The 15,939-nt window shown below is 34.0% G+C and overlaps 1 protein-coding gene across 2 annotated transcripts in view; it reads right to left on the reverse strand.

Moving 5' to 3' along the window:
* Positions 1–15,939, reverse strand: part of Ac13E (Adenylyl cyclase 13E) — a 242,762-nt gene that overhangs the window by 10,605 nt on the left and 216,218 nt on the right. The gene's annotated exons all lie outside the window — the stretch shown is intronic.

The raw sequence follows: 15,939 nt of genomic DNA on the forward strand, positions 1-15,939 counted from the left end.
TCAGATGATCAGATATTCACGATTTATTATACAAACATAAGAAGACATTAAGACCCAGCAAACATTTCTTTTTATTTTAAGTGCATCTCGGGATCCTCTGTCAATTTATTTCAAATTATCGATAATAGTTTTCTTTTTCTTACGATAGAGTAGGTGATATGTATTGCAAAAATAAAGTAAAATGGTAATAGATTTTTTTATTTTTTGTCAAATTGGTCGTAGAAACCAGAAATCATCCGAAAAGTAAAGGACAGATTTGATTGAAATCCAAGACGCAGTCGTGGAATACTTGCTACAGAGAACGGATGCAACATATATTGAAAAATTATCTTGGCCTATAACCATTGAAGTTCCCACATATGCAAGGACTCAGCGATGCTCAAGAACAGTTAGAATGGAAAGATCCAAGGAGTTGCCACATTCGTGTAGGCCAATTACCGAATTTGGTTTTCTGCGATGAGAAGCCATTCCAAATTGAGCAGGCCGAATCTTATGGACCCTCCACCATGGATTGCGTAGAAACTTCTACGAAAGACTGTCATCCACAATCGAATTACTTGGGTTGTGTTATCTTAAAACTTCTTAACATCGTTTTCTAAATTGTGAGTTATTCCATACGTTATGTATAGGTAAGTCTACAAATAATTACGAATCGACATGGACTTTTGCACGGTACGTAGAGAGCCAGAATTGAAATATGGGGGTAGCTTATATCGGGGCTATATAGAATTATGAACTTGATATGGACCAATTTTTGTGTGATTGGGGATCGATTTATCCGAGGGCTATATATAACTATAGACCGATATGGACCTAGTTAGACATGGTTGTTTACGGCCATTGGCGGAGCTAGAAATTTTCTCTGGGGGGGGCATAGCCCCCCCCCCAGACACCCTTCAAAATTTTGTCAAAATTTCCGAAGCGATAAATTACGCCTACTGATAAAACTATACATCCTCAATTTTATTGCGGTGTTAAAGGCAATATGCAGCAAAATCAATCAAAAACAAAACGAAAACTCAATCACAAAAATTAGTTGTATCAATTAATTTTTTAATTGGCTTTGATGATTGATACTATCATTTTTTTTGATTGAATACATTTCAATTAAAAACAAGTAAGTAAAGTTTAAAGTCGGGCGGAGCCGACTATATTATACCCTTCACCACTATGTAGACAAACATTTGTGTTACCATCTCAACTACTTAAAATTTGCTGGGAACTATATAAAGGTTTGCAGATACAAATACTTTTAATGGAAACAATTTTTTGTACTTCTACAAAAACTCTAGAATTAAAATTTAAATCGGCTAACGCCCTGGGATGATACACAATGTTAGTAAAAAATATGGGAAATATGAAGCGAGAGAAATTTTAATGCAATTGTACAAAAGAGATTTATGATTTTTCAGGCGATACATATGTATTCGAGATATAGGACAATTAGAGTAATATTTACAATTTTTGCTACTCAGCAGTGGCGATTTTACAAGGATATTGGTTAGATCTCGCCAAGATATGTGTAGGGCGACTTGGAGCCTTATTTAAAACTCATCCGTTCTGTGGAAATTTTGGCATTGCAGTGTGTAGGATATGGCTAAGATATGGGGAAATCATCACAGAATTTTGTGTAAACTGTGAGAATTTTGGCCATATTTGTATTCTCTGTGGAAACTATCCAGTCAATTGGAGGAAAATCCCATTGAAAATGGGTCTAAAATATGAAACAGTCGACCATATTTCCCCAACTCTGGTGTACGTATATATGGGAGCTATATACAATCTGAACCAATTTTGACTAAATTTGACATGCATAGTTAGAATAATAATTCTGCTATCTATGCGAAATTTCACGTAAATGGGAGTATAACTTTGGGCCCCCTGGTCATATGAGTGCAAATCGGACGGGAGATATATATGGGAGCCATATCTAAATCTGAATCGATTTCAACCAAATTTGGCACAATTACCTATACTACTAAACGTACTCCTTGTGCGAAATTTGAAGCAAATCACGGCAAAACCCTGGATTTTGAGGCCATATAAGTTCAAATCGGACGAAAGATATATATGGGAGCTATATCTAAATTTGAACCGATTTCAATCAAGTGTACCAAGCATTGGTAGAATGCCAATTCTACCCTCTGTGCAAAATTTCATGAAGATCGGTAGTAAACTTTGGGCTCTGTGGTCATATGAGTCTAAATCGGACGAAAGATATATATGGTAGCTATATCTAAATCTGAACCGATTTGGCTGATATTTTGCAGGATTTGCGAGATTCATTAAATATTTGGATGTACGGTATTTCAAGAAAATCGGTTGATAAACACGCTAACTATGACCACATCGTAGATAATTATATATGGCAGCTATATCTAAATCTGAACCGATTTTTTCCAAAACCAATAGCAATTGTCTCTGTCTCAAGAAACGGCCCTATGCCAAATTTGAGGACGATCGGACTTAAATTGCGAGCTGTACTTTGTGCACAAAATTACATATACAGACAGACGGACGGACAGACAGACAGACAGACGGACATCGCTAAATCGACTCAGATTTTAATTCTTACCCGATCGGTATACTAAAAGATGGGTCTATGACCACTATTTCTTGGCGTTATATACAAATGCACAAACTTATTATACCCTGTACCATAGTAGTGGTGAAGGGTATAATTAATTAGATCAATTAATTTCATGGTTGAAGACAAAAAATATTTTATTGTGTGTGGGAGCCGGTTCCACGACACCGCTATAAATAATCAAATAGCATCTTACCATTATTTACACCCTCAAAAAAAATCGCTTCTTTAACATATGTTCCAAACATATTTTGCAGGAAGCACATATATTATTGCATACTGCCGAAACATTAATATGTTTGTTTTATGTGAACATATTATATGTTTGGAAGCATTTTGAGCCAAAAATATTATATGCTTGGAAGAATTTTTCCCAAACACGATTGTGCTCATTCCCTAACATACTCGTAATTTTCACTTCCACCAAATTGTTTAGTTATTGGCACCTTTCTCTGTAATACAAATAATGTTGAATAAATTATTCACTTTTATAAATTTTTTAAATTTTACCTTTCGCCTGCACGGAGAATCGAACCGAGGACCATACAGTTTGTAAGCCAACACACTATCCACTGGGCTACGTAGCTGTTATAGTCACCAGTAGATAATTATCGTTTTAAGTTACATTTATATAGCATAGTTTGCAGCGCCCACGAGCCCATGCAAACATAACATTATTTAACAGAAACATACATATTTTTGCCACGTGGAGCAGTGGTTAGCATGTCTGCCTTGCATGCAAAGGGTCGTGGGTTCAATCCCTGCTCCAACCGAACATTTTTTTTTTTTTTTTTTAATTTACACATTTATATTTATACTATATTAATTTTTTTAAATGAAACATCGAAATGTGCGATATTAAAGATTTATAGTCAGTAACAGTGCTTGATATAAACGAAATTGAATGATTTTTGGATAAAATATTATTTTTTATTGCAAAAATAACAATCTTGTAATAAAAAACTGTTTTTGTACAAAACTTTAAAATTTGGAAGGAATTCAAAAACTAACAAAAGAAGAACGTGGAGTCGAGTATAAACATACATACATAATTTTATAATATAAACATAAATTTATTTAGGAGTGAACAGTTTTTTACTAGCATTTAACACCATCGCTCTAAAATTCCTTTTATTTTTCTTTAATAATTCATTTTAAAGAAAATAAACTTTTTAAATTGTTTTAGCTGCAAAGTCGAACTTAATGCCCGCTTTTATATTTGATGGTGTCCGTCAACTCCTCGTGGACTACTTTTTAATAAAGAGAAACTAAACTTTGTTTTTTTTACATTTTACTGTGTAATTTTTCACTATTTCCTCCTTATTTCATTTTACTGTCCCAACTCTAAATAGACTATAGTGCCCTTTCGTTATTTTTATGAAGACCCCTGATTTCTTGTAACAAACCAAGAAAAAAATTGTGCCCATCATGCCAAAATAATAAACAAAACACATGTCCACACATACATAAAATGCTGCTCTCAAGGCGAAAACATATGCTGTTTGTTTTTCAAATGTCTATTCTCCTGGTTCCGAATGTCTATTCTCTTTATTCAAATTAAATATTATTTAGACTTAAGCATATCAAATTTTTGGCCTTATTGATTCTTTCGCTGTGTTATGTTGATATCTTTCGTCAACTCTCCCGGTTTCCATCTCTATTTCTCTCTATACTCTCTCTGTCGCTTTGAATAAAATATCACAACATATGTATGTTTAGTTGAAATTTGTAAATGTATATATGTTTGTATTCACACATATGATTTTTATGGAACATTCATGCCCCAAACATAATATATTCTAACATATTAACATAGATGTCCCAAACATTTAGTGTTAGTTTAGGAAAATTACATGTTCGCACTTAAATATATTGTGGTTTAAAATCGTGCCCGAAACACATTTTGTTTATATCGGAACATATGAAAAACATATTTTTCTAACAGTGTAATATAACAAAAAATAAAAGCATTGCTTTAAGTATGTGTTTGAAAAATATTTTATTTAAAATGTGTGTTTTAAAACAGGACTAGAAATCATAAAGCAAAACATAAACTTAACATATTCATCGTGTATAAAAAATACTAAGAATAAAAAATTAAATAAAAGGCAAAAAATAAATTGAATATTATAAAACGTCTATCTTCGATTAGTTTTTAAAAATTCTCTGAGAACAGAATACAACGAAGCAACTGTCGAGAGCAGCGGTGCCAACTCTGTGGATTTTTCGTGATTTTGACGATTTTAGATGGTAAATTGGGCATGTGACGATTTTTGATTTTAATCAACGTAGTTATAAATTGACTATTTTTGAAAATGTGCGTCTCAAGTTTCCTTTTAGTGTTTTTATTACGTGTTTTTAGTTGTAATGTAAATATCAATACTAAAAAATATGCTTAACATACTCTCTCTGCCACAATCTTAATTGGATTAAACACATCGCAAAGCTTGAATTAAAATATAAAACAACTGTAGCTTTGATTATTCTGGGGGGGGCAAGAACTATTCTGGGGGGGGCATAGCCCCCCCCAGCACCCCCCTAGCTACGCCAATGTTTACGGCCATATACTAGCACAATGTACCAAATTTCAACTGACTCGGATGAATTTTGCTCCTCCAAGAGGCTCCAAAACCAAATCTCGGGATCGGTTTATATGGGGGCTATATATGATTATGGACTGATATGGATCACTTTTGGCATGGTTGTTAAATATCATATACAACCACCACGTACCAAATTTCAACCAGATCGGATGAATTTTGCTTCTCCAAAAGGCACCAGAGGTCAAATCTATATATAATTATGGACTGATATGAACCAATTCCTGCATGGTTGTTGGATACCATATACTAACATCACGTACCAAATTTCAACCGAATCGGATGAATTTGAATCTGGGGATCGGTTTATATGGGGCCTATATATAATTATTGACCGATTTCGACCAATTTTTGCATGGGTGTTTGAGGTCATATATTAACACCACGTACCAAATTTCAACTGAATCAGATGAATTGTGGTCTTCCAAGAGGCTCCGGAGGTCAAATCTGGTGATCGGTTTATATGGGGGCTATATATAATTATAGACCGGTATGGACCAATTTTTGCATGGTCATTAGAGACCATATACTAACACCATGTACCAAATTTCAGCCGGATCGGATGAAATTTGCTTCTCTTAGAGGCTCCGCAAGCCAAATCGGGGGATCGGTTTATATGGAGGCTATATATAATTATGGACCGATGTGGACCAATTTTTGCATGGTTGTTAGAGACCATATACTAACACCATGTACCAAATTTCAACCGGATCGGATGCAATTTGCTTCTCTTAGAGCAATCGCAAGCCAAATTTGGGGGTCCGTTTATATGGGGGCTATACGTAAAAGTGGACCGATATGACCCATTTGCAATACTATCCGACCTACATCAATAACAACTACTTGTGCCAAGTTTCAATTCGATAGCTTGTTTAGTTCGGAAGTTAGCGTGATTACAATAGACGGACGGACGGACGGTCATGCTCAGATCGACTCAGAATTTCACCACGACCCAGAATATATATACTCTATGGGGTCTTAGAGCAATATTTCGATGTGTTACAAATGGAATGACAAAGTTAATAGACCCCCATCCTATGGTGGAGGGTATAAAAATGATTGGATTTACTTGCCAAAGAAGCAGCCGATTGTAATGGTGACAGTCCCACTCGTATTTATCGACCGTAGGGTCAAATACATGTATTGAGGACATGGACCGATTCACATCATATTCACTATACATATTTACCCCTACATTTTGAATTTCAGGTAAATCGGATGAGAATTGGGATGACTAGACGCTCAGGACGTCAAAACGGGAAATCTGCCTATATGGGGGAGATGCCAACACATGGATCGATATACACCATCAAATACCTCTAGATGTCTAATTTCAGGTAAATCGGATAACAAGTTGTGTCCAGAGTCCCAAGAAGTCAAATCAGGGGATTGGGCTATATGGGGGCTATACAGAAACATGGACCGACAAACCAACTTCAGCACATTAATATATAGATTCAAAATACCTCTACATTTTGAATTTCAGGCAGATCGGATAAAAAGCCGGATGTCTAGACGCCCAAGAAGTCAAATCGGGAGATCAGTATACGGTGAGATACCAAAACATGGACTTCATGCAAATTGGATAAAAATTGCGGTGTTCAGAAGCCCAGGAAGTCAAATCGGGAGCTCGGCTATATGGGGGCTATATGTGGACAGATTCATACCATGTTCTGCACACCAATTTGAGGACCTTAAGTACCCTCAAGCTTTGAATTTCAGACAGTCGAGTTTCATCCATCAATTACGCTTTGTAATTGCCAAAAAATCCTTGCCAAAAAAGTAGTAAAAATATTATTTTTAGGGTCCGGAAGTGGTGAAAAATTGGCGCAGAATAGAATGGATATCCACGATTTCTCCGTTGCACAGAATTTGCATCACATCTTAATGTGTGATACCAATTTAGTGTTCTGGATGTGAATTGAAGAATTTTGTGATATTTTGCAAAAAAAAAATATTTTTATAACTTTTAATGCATTCTAACGCTTGTCTCAAACGTTTGATCTCATTATTTGTTAATTCGCAATTTTTCTAGAATAGATTTAAAATTTTTTTTCGACAAAATAATTTGTACCATTTTATTAGTGGCTCTGGGAGCCACCGTGGTGCAATGGTTAGCATGCCCGGCTTGCATGCACAAGGTCGTGGGTTCGATTCCTGCTTCGACCAAAGTTTTTCACCGGTGGATTATCCCACCTCAGTAATTCTGGTGACATTTCTGAGGGTTTCAAAGTTCTGAGGGTTTCCAAGCTTCTCTAAGTGGTTTCACTGCAATGTGGAACACCGTTCGGACTCGGTTATAAAAAGGAGGTTCCTTGTCATTGAGCTTATCATGGAATCGGGCAGCACTCAGTGATAAGAGAGAAGTTCAACAATGTGGTATCTAACCCAACCTACTCTGTTATATGAAAACAAACCCATTAAAATATGGGAAAAGCTTGTAACTAATTACTTGAGAGAACATTTGTGGAAGTGCTTTTAAAGTTGTGCCTTTAGACCAACTATCAAATTTTTTTGCTGGGATGTAAGACATAGTCAATTTTTATTTTTCGTAAAACTTCATATTTTTCCATCAGAGAGGGTTCATTTCCCAACGGTTGAAGAAGAGAAAATGAGCCTTAATTTCCTTGAGTAAGATTTTGTTGGGTCTCATACTCATTATGATGCACCGATCCATATTTGTACTGTTTCATTTGGGTTTAGGCACCTATTTTCCTGGGACATATATTTACCGCCTTTGGTGATTTCGTGTCTTTTTATATTGAGCTCGTTTTTTATATCCACCACCATAAAATGGTGACGGGGGTATAATAAGTTTGTCATTCCGTTTGTAACACATCGAAATATCGATTTCCGACTATATAAAGTATATATATTCTTGATCAGGGAGAAATTCTAAGACGATATAAGCATGTCCGTCTGCCCGTCTGTCTGTCTGTCTGTCTGTCTGTTGTAATCACGCTACAGCCTTCAATAATGGCGCTATCTTCCCGAAATTTGGCACAGATTCCTCTTTTGTTTGCAGGCAGGTCAAGTTCGAAGATGGGCTATATCGGTCCAAGTTTTGATATAGTCCCCATATAAACCGACCTCCCGATTTTGGGTCTTGGGCCTATAAAAACCGTAGTTTTTATCAGATTTGCCTGAAATTGGAAATCTAGAGGTATTTTGGGACCATTAAGAGGTGTGTCGAAAATGGTCCCTATCGGTCCATGTTTTGGTGTAGCCCCCATATAGACCGATCTCCCGATTTTGCTTCCTAGGCGTCTAGAAACAGTATTTTCTATCCGATTTGTCTGAAATTGAAAATCTAGAGGTATTTTAGGACCATAAGGAGGTGTATCGAAAATGGTTCGTATCGGTCCATGTTTTGATATAGCCACCATATAGACCGATCTCCCGATTTTGCTTCTTATGCGTCTAGAAACTATATTTACCATCCGATTTGCCTGAAATTGGAAAGCTAAAGGTATTTTGGGACTATAAAGAGGTGTGTAGAAAATTGTCCGTATCGGTCCATGTTTCGGTATAGCCCCCATATAAACCGATCTCCCGATTTTGCTTCTTAGGCGTCTAGAAACAGTATTTTATATCCGATTTGTATGAAATTGAAAATCTAGAGGTATTTTGGGACTATAAAGAGGTGTGTCGAAAATGGTCCGTATCGGTCCATGTTTTGATGTAGCCCCCGTATAAACCAACCTCCCGATTTGGAGTCTTGGACCTATAAAAACCGTAGTTGTTATCCAATTTGCCTGAAATTGGAAATATAGAGGTATTTGAGGACCATACAAAGGTGTGTCGAAAATGGTGCCCATCGGTCCATATTTTGGTATAGCCCCCATATAGACCGATCTCCCGATTTTGCTTCTAGGGCTTCTAGAAACTATATTTACCATCCGATTTGCCTGATATTGGAAATCTAGAGGTATTTGAGGACCATAAAAAGGTGTGCCAAAAATGGTGTTATCGGTCCATGTTTTGGTATAGCCCCCATATAGACCCGATTTTGCTTCTTGTGCTTCTAGAAACTATATTTTCTATCAGATTTTCCTGAAATTGAAAATCTAGAGTTCTTTTGGGACCATAAAAAGGTGTGCGAAAATGGTACCCATCGGTCCATGGTTTGGTATAGCCCCCATATAGACCGATCTCCTGATTTTGCTTCTTGGGCTTCTAGAAACTATATTTTCCATCCGATTTACCTAAAAGTCTTGAGCTTCTATAAACTGTATTTATTACCCGATTTGCCTGAAATTCGAAATCTAGAGGTATTTTTGGACCATCGGTCCAGTTTTTGGTATAACCCCCATATAGACTGATCTCTCGATTTTTACTTCTTGGGCGTCTAGAGACTATATTTTCTAGCCGATTTGTTTGAAATTGAAAATCTGAAGGTATTTTAAGATCACAAATATGTGAGTAGGAAATGGAGCCTATCGGTCCATGTTTTGGTATAGCCCCAATATAGACCGATCTCCCGGCTTTATTTCTTTGGCTTCTAGAATCCGTAGTTTTTATCCGATTTGCTGGAAATTAGAAATCTTTAACTAAATTTTAGACAAACGAAATTTCCTTTTCTTATAAAGAAATTTCGTTTCTTCAACGATTGTCGCTAAAATTTGTATCAAAAGAAAACTTTGTCTAAAATTACGTTTCTCAAAAAAGAAAACACTTCTTTCAGGGTATGGCAGGCGCACTGATCATGAAAATTGCTTGAAATTGAAAATAAAATTTCCAGATTTTACTCATCGTATTTGTTAAAATAATGGCGGAAAAACCCTACAGATTTAAGATTTCAAATCAAGGCGTAATTTCATCATATACACGATATGTTTAAAATTTCTCTAAAACTCAAACAAAATCTCATAAATCCAGAATCTGATCTGGTCTTCATAGGTAGAATCTTTAAAGTTTGTATTCGGGAACTGACTTGCTTGGGAGAAGATTTGTCATCAAACCCCCTACAATTATATATATTATCAAGTAACCCACTACGACGAAGAGTTTTCAAAGTAAACTATTATATTTGATTCATGGTGGTGGGTATTTAAGATTCGGCCCGGCCGAATTTACTGCTGTATATACTTGTTTTTTAATTCATTAGCCATTTCGATTTCATTGGATGTGAATCTTCATTCAAATGTTATTGCAGATTTTTCTTGGATCACCACCATTGAGTTTGGCAACGCTATCAGTATTATTATAACCATTTATAGTTTGATACACAAACATTTTGGTCACTATAAGTGGTGGAGAGAAAATAATAGGATTGCGACAAACATGTAACATGTTTACCGTCCAAACAAAAACCTAGACGTAAATTGGCATCAGCTTGCGCCAGCTGCCCAATGTGTTACTCAAAATTTCTTACAGATATTTCCAAGTTTAATGATTGGCTTAATGTTACAACCTTAAACTTTTTACACATTTTTAGTTTTGCACAAAAAGTTAAATTGTCATATGGGATCACTGGACAAAGGTCAAGGTAAGGTATCAATTTTGGCTGAAAACCCCCCTGAGTGAGAATATATCGTTTTTCTTCAGTTTGAACCGAAAAGAAATCTTTCACCAACAGTTTTCTGACAACATTTATTTTAATTCAGTAAATATGTATGTATTTTTTCTAACCCCACATAGTTGCTCTATTCTCCTAATGAAAATGGTTGTTGAAATTGAGGGTGATGTGGACGTGGATTGCATGCAATCACAAATGGCTGCAAGTGTTTCAACTTCTGACAACATGCGAAAAGGTTATCAAGGGCCATTGACCTTTGAAAATTGTGTGAATTTATAAGTATACAATTTCCAAGAACCTTTTTACTATTAAATTAGTTTATTGAGAGCAAATGTCACAATGGTTAGAATTTATATTCAATTAAGTATATCAATAAGTAATTTTATTAGGTTAATTTCTTATTGGTGATTCTTTTAAAGAAATGTAGTTTTATTATGAAGGACATATTAAAAAAAAATATTTCCTTTTAAATTTGAAAAATACTAAAAAAGTTTGCCGTGTTCCAAAGATTTTGTCTTTACTCTTATGATGTTGGTATTGATTCCGAGCCAAAAAGGCGGAGAATTGCAAAGATTTTGAAAGATTTTGTCTTTACTATAATGATGATTGTATTGATTCCAAGCCAAAAAGGCGGAGAATTGTACTAAGAATTCATTGCAGATTTCATTTAGCCCAACAAAGGTGACTTGATTTTAATCTTTCATTAAAGATTTTTGTATTGATTCGATACCAAATATACGACTATTCTAAAATAAAGAGATTTTTCAGGGAGGTATCTGCCTTTAAATCTGGGCTCTATAATATTACAATTAGGATACACATTAGATAGGGTCACGAAAAAAAGTTGATGCGGTCACCCCCTAGTTTTGTAGCATATTCGAAGACAATTTCAGAACACCAAAACTTTTTTTCGTGCACCCTACGACCCGCCGAAATACAATTTATTGTGCTGTGTCATCATTTGAAGTCCAATCGAAGAGAAACGCATATCGTTGTTCGTGGTTGATCAGGAGTTATATATCGTGCATTGGTCATTTTTGACTCCGACGTCAAATTTGGTTTTTAATTTTTTTATTTCGCTTCGTATACCCCTATGATGCCCATTTCTGATAACCATTATAAAGATCTTAACAAAATGTGAAACTTTGGCTTTTGAAGTATTTACTTATATTCATAAACAAAAAAGTTACATAGATTTTAAAAGAGAAATTTGCAGTTAGCTGCGAAATACAATTTTTATCTTTAGACGGTAAGTTTTTTGCGGTTTCGGCAAATAAATAATTTAGTGATTTTATGGGTAATTTTTGTTTTCGAAATCCGTTAATTTTTTGGAATTTGAATATTGGTCCGACATCATTAAATCAAAGAAAGTTGGACTAGGCTGTTATACAGATCTTTTGATCATCCCACAGATTGCAAAATTGGCAGATGGAATTTTGACATGGTTGAAGCGTACAATTAATTTTGGTTGTAAAAAAAAAACATCAGAATGCAAACTAATGCGGCATAAATATCCGAAATCACTATAAATTAACTGAATTAATAAATAATGTAGATTTCAAAAAAAAAAAAAAAAATCATCTAAGGAAATTAATTTAGAGAGTAAATTTGGCCAATAATCGAATCTAAATTTTGACCAACTATAAGACACTCAATATACAATATCGATTTTGGAAAATATTATGGACACCGTCGCAATATTCATCTACACCCTCAAAAAAATCGCTTTTTTAACATATGTTCCAAACATATTTTGCAGGAAGCACATTATTGGATACTGCCAAAACATTAATATGTTTGTTTTATGTGAACATATTATATGTTTGGAAGAATTTTGAGCCCAAAAATAATTTTTCCCAAAGACGATTGTGCTCATTCCCTAACATACTCCTAATTTTTACTTCCACGATATGTTTTAGTTCTTGGCACTTTTTTCTGTAATACAAATAATGTTGAAGAAATTATTCACTTTTATAAAATTTTTACCTTTCGCCTGCACGGAGAATCGAACCGAGGACCATACAGTTTGTAAGCCAACAACTATCCACAACTATCCACTGGGCTAAGTAGCTGTTATAGTCAACAGTAATTAATTATTATAAGTTACATTTATGTAGCATAGTTTGCAGCGCCCACGAGCCCATTCAAACATAACATTATTTAACAGAAATATACATTTGTTTGCCACGTGGAGCAGTGGTTAGCATTTCTGCCTTGCATGCAAAGGGTCGTGGGTTCAATCCCTGCCCGACCGAACACTTTTTTTTTAATTTACACATTTATATTTATACTATATTAAATTTTTATAATGAAACTTGTGGGTTATAATGAAAATGTGGGTTATTAAAGATTTATAGTCAGTAACACTGCTTGATATAAACGAAATTGACTGATTTTTGGATGAAATATTTTTTTTTTTGCAAAAATAAAAATTTTGTAACAAAAAACTGTTTTTGGTACAAAACTTTAAAATTTGGAAGGAATTCAAAAACTCTAACAAAAGAAGAACGTGGAGTCGAGTATAAACGTACATAAATAATTTTATAATATAAACATACATTTATTTAGGCGTGAACAGTTTTTTACTAGCATTTAACACCATCGCTCTAAAATGCCTTTTATTTTTCTTTAATAATTCATTTTAAAGAAAATAAACTTTTTAAATTGTTTTAGCTGCAAAACTCGAACTTAACGTGTCCGTCAACTCCTCGTGGACTACTTATTAATTAAGAGGAACTAAACTTTGTTTTTATACATTTTACTATGTAATTTTTCACTATTTCCTCCTTATTTCATTTTACTGTCCCAACTCTAAAAAGAGTATAGTGCCCTTTCGTTATTTTTATGAAGACCCCTGATTTCTTTTAACGAACCAAGAAAAAAATTGTGCCCATAATGCCAAAATGATAAACAAAACACATGTCCACACATACATAAAATGCTGCTCTCAAGTCGAAAACATATGCTGTTTGTTTTTCAAATGTCTATTTTCTTGGTTCCGAATGTCCATTCTCTTTATTCAAATTAAATAATATTTAGACTTAAGCATATCAAATTTTTGGCCTTATCATAAAACAGTTTTCCGAAACAACATACAAGCGGTTTCACAGAAATCGCTCTCTTTTGATTCTCTCGCTGTGTTATGTTGATATCTTTCGTCAACTCTCCCGGTTTCCATCTCTATTTCTTTCTCTATACTCTCTCTGTCGCTTTGAATAAAATATCACAACATATGTATGTTTAGTCGAAATTTGTAAATTTATATATGTTTGCATTCACACATATGATTTTTATGAAACATTCATGTCCCAAACATAATATATTCTAACATATTAACATAGATGTCCCAAACATTTAGTGTTAGTTTAGGAACATTACATGTTTGCACTTAAATATATTGTGATTTAAAATTGTGCCCGAAACACATTTTGTTTATATCGGAACATATGAAAAACATATTTTTCTAACAGTGTACGACCCCCCGAAATACAATTTATTGTGCTGTGTCGTCATTTGAAGTCCGATCGAAGAGAAACGCATATCGTTGTTCAGGGGCTATATATCGTGCATTGGTCATTTTTGACTCCGACGTCAGATTTGATTTTTAATTTTTTTATTTTTTTTATTTATTTCACTTCGTATACCCCTATGATGCCCATTTCTGATAACCATTATAAAGATCTTAACAAAATATGAAACTTTTGCTTTTGAAGTATTTACTTATATTCATAAACAAAAAAGTTACATAGATTTTAAAAAGTCAATAAAGAGAAATTTGCAGTTAGCTGCGAAATACAATTTTTATCTTTAGACGGTAAGTTTTTTTGCGGTTTCGGCAAATAAATAATTTAGTGATTTTATGGGTAATTTTTGTTTTCGAAATCCGTTAATTTTTTGGAATTTGAATATTGGTCCGACATCACTAAATCAAAGAAAGTTGGACTAGGCTGTTACACAGATCTTTTGATCATCCCACAGATTGCAAAATTGGCAGAAGGAATTTTGACATGGTTGAAGCGTACAATTAATTTTGGTTGTAAAAAAAAAACATCAGAATGCAAACTAATGCGGCATAAATATCCGAAATCACTATAAATTAACTGAATTAACAAATAATGTAGATTTCAAAAAAAAAAAAAAATCATCTAAGGAAATTAATTCAGAGGGTAAATTTGGTCAATAATCGAATCTAAATTTTGACAAACTATAAGACACTCAATATACAATATCGATTTTGGAAAATATTATGGACACCGTCGCAATATTCATCTACACCCTCAAAAAAATCGCATTTTTAACATATGTTCCAAATATATTTTACAGGAAGCACATTTTTGGTTACTGCCAAAATATTAATATGTTTGTTTTATGTGAACATATTATATGTTTGGAAGAATTTTGAGCCCAAAAAGAATTTTTCCCAAAGACGATTGTGCTCATTCCCTAACATATTCCTAATTTTTACTTCCACGATATGTTTTAGTTCTTGGCACCTTTTTCTGTAATACAAATAATGTTGAAGAAATTATTCACTTTTATAAATTTTTTACCTTTCGCCTGCACGGAGAATCGAACCGAGGACCATACAGTTTGTAAGCCAACAACTATCCACAACTATCCACTGGGCTAAGTAGCTGTTATAGTCAACAGTAGATAATTATCGTTATAAGTTACATTTATGTAGCATAGTTTGCAGCGCCCACGAGCCCATGCAAACATAACATTATTTAACAGATATATACATTTGTTTGCCACGTGGAGCAGTGGTTAGCATGTCTGCCTTGCATGCAAAGGGTCGTGGGTTCAATCCCTGCCCGACCGAACATTTTTTTTTTAATTTACACATTTATATTTATACTATATTAAATTTTTATAATGCAACTTCGAAATGTGGGTTATTAAAGATTTATAGTCAGTAACACTGCTTGATATAAACGAAATTGACTGATTTTTGGATAAAATATTATTTTTTTATTGCAAATATAACAATTTTGTAACAAAAAAACTGTTTTTGGTACAAAACTTTAAAATTTGGAAGGAATTCAAAAACTCTAACAAAAGAAGAACGTGGAGTCGAGTATAAATATACGTAAATAATTTTATAATATAAACATAAATTTATTTAGGCGTGAACAGTTTTTTTTACTAGCATTTAACACCATCGCTCGAAAATGCCTTTTATTTTTCTTTAATAATTCATTTTAAAGAAAATAAACTTTTTAGCTGCAAAACTC

Source organism: Haematobia irritans, chromosome 3 (assembly GCF_050003625.1).
Source record: "Haematobia irritans isolate KBUSLIRL chromosome 3, ASM5000362v1, whole genome shotgun sequence".
NCBI lineage: Eukaryota > Metazoa > Arthropoda > Insecta > Diptera > Muscidae > Haematobia > Haematobia irritans.